General features: G+C 44.8%; 1 long non-coding RNA gene across 1 annotated transcript; it reads left to right on the top strand.

Moving 5' to 3' along the window:
- Nucleotides 1-6786: 6786 nt before the first annotated feature.
- Nucleotides 6787-7864, top strand: LOC127059821 (uncharacterized). The gene is made up of 2 exons (XR_007777994.1): nt 6787-7017; nt 7707-7864. It is a non-coding gene; the product is annotated as an uncharacterized LOC127059821 (long non-coding RNA).
- Nucleotides 7865-8533: the final 669 nt, after the last annotated feature.

The raw sequence follows: 8533 nt of genomic DNA, 5'->3' as shown, positions 1-8533 counted from the left end.
TTTGATCTTGGAGCCATGGCTCTGTGCTAATGCTTGTCCTGCTATCCAGCTCTGACCCCAAAATTAGGTGCTCTCCAGCCCCTCATTGACACAATGAGTTTTAAATGGTTTAAACCAATGTTATACAAAGTTCAGACTGGATCAGAATCCTCAGTGAGGCAGGATGGAAATCTGCTCCCTTCAGATTGCTTCAAGGAAGATGACGAGGAGCACAAGACTTTGGATTTAGGGAAAAAAATTCACTTTGTGTAGTGAATTTCCTGTCTTGTTTTCCTTTCCCATTTTTATTACTTAGTAAGCATTCAGGAAAAACTGGATCTTTGCTTTTGAGATATTCTGCACCTGCTGTCTCGCCTACAAAAACGCTGTTTTCAATTCAAAGCAATAAAACACTGCAATTAATCTAAATCACATCATTACGGTTGGAGCCGAGACTCACAAAATTGGCTCCCTCTACCTCGGCGTGCACCACTTATCTTATTTTCCCAAATATTTTCCAAACCCATTTTGCTGTTCTCTCCTCTTGGAATGGGGTGGGTATTTGATTGTTGGTGTCAGGACTCGTGCTATCCATTTGGGGTTGGATGGCCCAGAGCCTGCAGGGCTCGGATCCTGGATGCACAGGTTGGGATGGAGACACATCCCTGAGCCCAGGAGAGTTCCAGCTGGAAAATTAAAGCTGGGAGAAATACCAAGGGAAATAATTCCTACCAAAAATGCTCCAAAAGTTGTTGCAGAGGCCTCCAGACACTGGTGGGCTCCTGGTGATGGTGAACGTCACATCCAAGAGCTCCATAGAAAATCTCCATCGTGTCAGAAACTCAACAACCACCCACAGGGAATGCTGAGGAATGAGCTGGGAAAAAAGGCCACACACTGCCATGCCATGCCTGGGCAGCCATGTGTTCTGTCCTTGGTCAAGTTCTGTGCCACTGAGGCCTCAGGTTCAGCTTTTCTGTGTTCCAGGCTCTGTGCAGCTCTGAGCTTCCCATCCAGCGCTGCTGAGCTCTGTGCCCAGAGCAGGGAGACAAAACAATTCCTGCTCCAGCTGGGCACCAAGGACAAATGAGCCCAATCCCAGCCCAGGAGCACAAACCCCGTGGGCTGGAGAGAGAAAAACAAGCAGGGTGGGAGTGCCTGGGCTAAAGCTGGGCTGGGACAATGAACGGCAAGGTGGGAATGGAGCAGAGCTGATCCCAGGGAGAGACCCCGGGAGCGCTGGTGCATTTTGGGGCCATTTTGGGTCATCTTGGGGGCAGCCCTGGCTGGGCTCTGGTGCTGCCCCAGGTGGATCCATGGAGGAGATCCTTGAATCAATCCCTGCTTTATTCTGGGACTCTGCCCAGCCCCTGCTCTGGGGCAGCCTGAACAAGGCACCACCACAAACCCAAAACAGGAGGAGCTGCACCCAAAGAGTTGATCCCACTGTGAGATCCCACAAGCACGTTACATCGTGTTCCATTTAAAATCCATGTGCCAAATAAAATGATCTTTTTTTACCATTTTCTTGGTAATCCCACATCAAAATCTAGTCAGAGATAACTTTCACTGGTATTTGCTAATTTTGGAATTCCATGGTATTTTTGGGTTTTTACAAGAAATTAATTTATTGACTGCCACCTTCTCCATTCTTGAAACAATTCTTACAAATTCTGCTTCTTGCTGTTATTAAGATACAAAAAGGGTGGACAAAAAATGCACAGTGACAGAAAAGAAAGATGAAAAAATCTCAGGAATTTCCACTTCACTTCCCAAGCAGGAATTCTCTCCAGAGCTTTCCAGAGTCACAGTGGAAGGACATTCCACCTGAAGTGACACAAGTAAGTAGGGAACAAAGATGCAACTCGTGGCCAGAGGAATGAATCATTCCTTTTATCAGATTTCCTATCCATCATTCCTTTTTTGTCAGATTTCCTATCCTTACTTTGAATAAACTTTGCCAGATTGCCTGGACTCAAACCCACAAATTTTTGTTCTGGCATTAGGAATGAAGAAGTTGGAAGTTTGTATTAATGAGCTTGAAAGCAGAAGCTTGAAAATAGAGAAACTGTTCAGTGCAAGATCCATTGAGTAATGTCCAAGGAAGATAATTTAATTCCTCTTCTTCTCAGTCCAAGCAGGACAGGGCATAGCTGCATCAAAAAAAAATTACTTCTATTAATTAATTAGCAAGCTGAACGTTGAAATGTGCTCTGTGGCAAAGACCCCCACAAATAAGCAACATTTTTCAGACTTCACCTTTTGAATAGTCTTAAAAGCCTCCGAATTCCATCCTTTGGTGTCTCCCAAAAGTCCTCAGGTGGCAGCACCAATTTATCCAGGTTTTTGCATCCCAGGCTTTCGTTACACTCCTCCCACCACCAGGACAATCTTTTTTTTCCACTCGTTTTTTTCCAGCACCTTCTTAGGTCTCTTCCCTGGGCCCAATCCATCCTTGTGCCAATGGGGAGAGCAGGATGATTTCCAGTTTGGGTATAAAAAGCTGTGAGGAATAAGGAAATGGCTGTCCATATCCTGCCAGAAGGGGGGATAAATAAAGGGCTGAGGTGTAAGGGATGAGCCACCTCAGCCACGCAGAGGAAATGAGCTCCTCTCACTCGCTCATATTTCTCTGATGGCTCCTCCTGACACTTTTGCTGAGACCACCAGAGGTGTTTCATGTCATTATATACTCATTTTCTCTCCACTTTCTTCCTTTAATGACATCAAGACTCTTCTGTTTCCTCTGCTCTCCAGATTGATATCTTGCCCTGCTATCTCAGGTCTCTGAACCGAGCTTCTCCTGCTCCAAGGAGATCCCAGGGAAGAACAGACTGTTTAAACCCCAGATTTCCATTTTTCCATTGAAACCCGAATTTTTTTCTCCAGAAATTTTATCCCAAAATAAATCTCATGGATTTCTCTTGGGGTAAAATATGTTGTAGAAGCCAAAATTTAAAAAGAAGCCTTTAACTACATCTTTTGTAGAATTTGCAGGTTTTTTGGAGAGAGATGCTCTGGAAGAGTAATCTGGGGATTTGTTTCAGGAAATATCCTAATCCCAACTAATTTTTCCTCAGATCCTTGCATCATCAAAAACAAGAAATCACAGAGTCACAGAATGATTTGTGTTGGAAAGGCCCTTAAAGCTCATCCCATCCCAGCCCTGTCATGCCAGGGACACCTTCCACTACTCCAAGCCCTGTCCAGCCTGGCCTTGGGCACTGCCAGGGATCCAGGGGCAGCCCCAGCTGCTCTGGCAATCCCAGCCCAGCCAGGAATTCCCAATTCCCAATCTCCCACCCATCCCTGCCCTCTGGCACTGGGAGCCATTCCCTGGCTCCTGTCCCTCCATCCTTGTCCCCAGTCCCTCTCCAGCTCTCCTGGAGCCCCTCCAGGCCCTGCCAGGGGTTCTGAGCTCTCCCTGGAGCCTTCCCTTCTCCAGGGGAACATTCCCAGCTCTCCCATTGTTAAAATTCAGATCAGGAACAGAAACAGGAGGAGAAGAAAATGAAATAAATTAAATATTTTTGAAAGAATAAAAGCAACCAATTAAAAAAATGCCCTCCACACCAAAAAACCAAACCAACCCAAACCCATAAAACTAAGAAGGGAATTATTCCCACCCTCAGTTTAGGAAGTCATGAGTGCCACTCGGATATGGGATAGGTTTGGGCTTTCCTCTGTTGCAAAAAGGCCTTTCCAGAAAGCCCAAGTGCTCTTTGCCACATTTCTTGGAAAACAACAGCTGTGTTTATTCCAATAGCAGGATCCTGATGACTTGATGATGGGCTAATCTGCTGGAATTCCAAGTGTGACTGTCCTGCAGGAATCTTTGCCCAGCACCACACAATTGCCCCTGGATGACACAAATCCTTGGAGAGACTTCCTGGATGACACAAATCCTTGGAGATACTTCTGGCCAGTCTGGAAGGTTTCCCTTATCTTGGTTAGTTCCCTGAATTTCTTGCAGCACGCACTGTATTTTCCAGGGGTTTTTTGGAATAATTTCCTCATGCATCAATGTCAGGAGGTAATTCCACCACATAAACAATTTCCCTGCCCTGCACCACGACCAGAGGGATGGAGGCAGGACATTGAATTATAATGGCAACAAGCTCAGCATCCAGGAAATCAGGGATATAAATCCAGCGGGACTGGCAGTGCTCTCCATGGAACAATGCAGACACAGTGCCCCAGCAGGCAGCTCACAGAACCTATCCAATGATCCAGGAGGAAAGCAGCCACATGAAGGCAGCTCAATTAATGCCATGGGTGCAAGGAAGGAGCCTGCAGACAAGTGCCAGACCCGTGGCTGCTCTGTGCTGGAGGGGATGCCCAGAAAATCACAAAGTCTTGTTTACTCAGCACTTCTGCTAAAAAGGGGAAACTATGAGTAAATTGCATTTTCTCCACACCTCAGGCCTGTGTTACTGAATAATATTTAAATATAAGCTGTTAATGGATATAAAGTGTCCCAGGCCAGGTTGGACAGGGCTTGGAGCAGCCTGGGACAATGAGAGGTGTCCCTGCCCATGGCAGGGGTGGGATGGGATGGGCTTTAAGATTCCTTCCAACCCAAACCAGCCTGGGATTCTGTGAAATCAGCTGGGATTGGGAATGGGGAGTGAGGTAGAAAAGGAGCAGGGATAGTGGGGTGAGGGGTCAGGATGGCCCCACTGGGCACTGCAGCCAATGCCATGGGAATGCACAGAGGAGCAGGGAGGGACACAGGACACACAGGGAACCAGGCAACATTTCCACATTTCAAACCCCAAACACCATTTCAAACCCTTTTTAAATCCACAGCACATTCAGATCCACTCCCAGACCAAAGGCACCTTAGTTTCCTTAGCTGCAATTCAGGTAATTTGGGAAAATGTTCATTTATTCAGAATTTATTGCAGAGCTGTTCCCTGATCCTTCCACCTGCATTTCTGCTCCCAACAAAAATGCAGCTCTCCTCTGATACATTAAAAACCCTTTGGGGGACACCAAAGACTCCCTGAGCACAGCCAAGACTGCAAGAGCCTCTTGAGAGGCAGTGAAGAAGCAGCTCAGAGTTTCCAGCTCCACATTTAATTTGTTATCTCCACTGCCAGCCACCAAGAGGTCTGGGAACACAGCAGATCTCCTGCTTCAAGGCCAGACAGCAGTGAGATAAAAACCCAGAGTGAAGTGGCCCTGCACCCAGAGCCACTATCATGGGAACAATGACAAACCACAGCCCTTTTGAGCACGTGCCCCTCAGCTTCGCTCAGGTCCAGCTTCTCCTCCTGGCCTGCCCCACACCTTTATCTGCTCAGCATTTGACACACCACGGAGTTTGTTACAGGTGAGGCCATTGCACAACTCTGAAAAGAGCAACACATCACCTTCTCCACCTAAAGGATACATGATCTCTCCATAAAGCCATTTGCTATTTGTTTAGTGAGTCCTTGCTTCCTTCTAGGTCATTGATAGAAACATCTAGAACCAACCTCAAAGTCTCCCTACCAGGAATTTATTTCTCAGTTATCATCTCTTTAAGGTCCCCTTTGAAAGCAGACAGTTGCCAGCTCAACTTATTTAACACGTGCCAGATAATGATTTATAGTTCTTAATCAACATTTCTAACGAGCTCCACTTCAAATGTTTTATTTAACTTTAGGTTTATTCCAGGCTCTTTTTCAGCCTAACCTGCACTCTCAGAAAAATTAAAAATAGAATAAAAGATCAGGTTGGCTTGACCCTCTCCAATTCCAAAACACCCTACTGACTGGCCATTTACTGCTCCCATTTATTTCCTTATTCATACCATTTTATAGCCCTTCCTATTATTTTTTTTTCTCTGAACTCAGGAAGCAATTTCATCTCTGCTTTTGTCTGTAAGTAGGTATTTAATTACATAGCCCCAATCTGCATAGAAATAGAGCCACTTAATCATTTCCTTGCCCATCTTCAAGACATAACTCAAATTGTTTTCACGCTGAATCCCCAACCAACGGAGCATTTTAAAGCAAAGCTGATGTATTCTTGTTTTCCAGTATTACAGACTGGTCCTTATCTAACCTCTCCTAGAACAACAATAAAATTAATCCTAAATACCCCTAAAAAACCTGGCCAAGTGGTGATTCAGGAAAAATAAATTGATTTATGTGTAGTTGTACATAAATACAATCCAATCAATGCAGATGGTTCTCTCCAAGTGTGTTATCAGTGCTGATGGACTGAATAAAATCGGTGTCATTTTCCCTCACATGACTGAAATCCTCTTGGCTGGAAAATTAACCACCAGTAACGTCTTTGAGCTCTCCAGATTGAAAAGTAGGCAAGATATTTCTTCTGCATTTCAAATACACAGCCAGAAAAAAGTTCAAACATTTACATAACCAACGTATGAAACAGCTCAGCTCTTAAAAATCAATAAGATGCCCTTAAATCAATTAGAAAATTTCCATCCTCATGGTGAAAAAGGGGTCCCAAATATTTATTTCTAGACAGTTATTGTTTTAATAGTTATACCACTGCACCCCACAGAGCTGACTCTCCAGACCCCCAGGAATGGGATAATTTCTGCAGTTTCCTGTTTCTTTCTGAATCCACCCCACATTCCCAGAGGAGCAGGGTTTGGCTCCATCAGCTCCCAGCTCTGCTCCAGCCCAAGGCCAAGCCAGGCTTGGCCACCTCCACCTGCACAAAGTGCTTCATTCTCTCTCTGGAGGAGCCATGCAGGTAATTAGAGCTCTCTAATTAAAATGCAGCATGACCTTAATGCCATGGTGAGTGCTCTCAGTTCATTACTCACCTCTCAAACCACGTCCCCCATCCATCTTCTCCATTCCCAGCCTATCCAGGAGCTCTCTCCAGGCACTCACCAGGGATGGAGATCTCCAGCTCAACTGCTGCTGCTTCTGAGAGCTGAGACTCTGAGAGCTTTCCCTGTTCATCCCAGATCCCTTCCTGCACAGGAAACTACAACTGCTCCAGCCACATTTTGTTCCCAAGGGAATGAATCCTTGCACCATCTCAGGCACCTGCCATCACCGAATAAACCAGGTGGGATTTTACCTGTGGTGGAGTTTGCAGCAGCTCCCTGAGCCAAAGGGGTTTTTGGAGGAGCCACAGAACCTTTCCTCACCAGCAGGGATGTGAGCAAGGCTTCCACAGAACCCTCTGGGGGATTATTTTTTCTTGCAAGCTTAGCATTAACATTCCTGTTCTTCAAGAAGGTTTAGAAAAAAGAAGAACAATTTTTATTTGTTTGTTTGGTTTTTTGTTTTGTTTTTGTTTGTTTTTTTTTTTTTTTTGACAAGGGCAGATAGTGATACAAGAGGGAACAACTTTAATTTAAAAGTGGAGGTATTTAGATCAGAAATTAAGAAGAAATTTATCCCTGTGAGGGTGGTGAGGCCCTGGCACAGGCTCCCAGAGCAGCTGTGGCTGTCCCTGGATCCCTGGCAGTGCCAAGGCCAGCCTGGAGCAGCCTGGGACAATGGGAGGTGTCCCTGCCATGGCAGGGGTGGCACTGGATGAGCTTTAGGGTCCCTTCCAATTCAAACCATTCTGATGCTTTCATTCTGCACCTCCTCAAACATTATTTTTCACCTTGGTACTGAACACCAACAGAAAGTCACACCAAGGGAGCAGCAGCCCAGCTCCCAGAATGGGAAGATTCAAAAAGTAAATATAAAACTCTTCCAACATCAGAATTTAAAAACCAATTTTTGTTTCTTCATGTCATCAAGGTCTGGGCTTCTGCTGCTCCTGGAGAAAGCCTGGCTGGCTGAACTGACATCTCTGCTCAAGCCCTTCTGCAGCATTGTAAAATGAGAATAACCAGTAATACAATGTATATTTATGCTATAATTTCAATCATTAAATAAAATGTCACTGCATACACACAGCTGCTTTTTGGAGAGCAACAGTAATTTCCTGCTTTTCAATGGCTTGAACAAATGTGGTGAGTTTTATTTAAAAGTCTTTTTGCTTGTTTCTTAATTGGTGAATTCTTGTGCCAAAGCACCCAAACAATTCGGAGAATTGCAAGAAAAAACTGAATTAACTTTCAATCACTCAGTGGCACAATATGCCTGTAGGAGTTGGGAAAGCACAAAGGCAGGCAGTAATCTCCTGGTTTCCTTCCTGCTGGGAATCCTGGGCTGGCTTGGAGGGGGCTCTTACACTGCAGGTGGAGCAGCTGACAAGAGCCCAGTTATCTGTGCATCCTCTTAGAGGTGATGAAATCAGATTGTCACTGCCTGAACTGACTTTCCCACTTTGTTGTATTTTTATAACCCTAAAGCACCTGTTTTCTTTGCAGAAAAAAATCCTTTATGGAAAGTGATTACACTGGAAAAAAAAAAAAAAAAAAAAAAAAAAGGAAATATTTCCCAGTGGTCCTGGCCCAGCAGGAATTCCCCAGGAATGGGGATGAAGCAGAGATTGAAACTGTCAGGACTAAATTATGTCCTAAGCCCTCAGAGCCACCTGAAATTTATAAAACCCACAACTTTACAAAGTCTGAATAAGACAAGAGTACCTACTAACATTCAAAAGTTTAATAATTAAATTA

Source organism: Serinus canaria, chromosome 7 (assembly GCF_022539315.1).
Source record: "Serinus canaria isolate serCan28SL12 chromosome 7, serCan2020, whole genome shotgun sequence".
Lineage (NCBI taxonomy): Eukaryota > Metazoa > Chordata > Aves > Passeriformes > Fringillidae > Serinus > Serinus canaria.
This window is presented reverse-complemented; position numbering and strand designations above follow the sequence as displayed.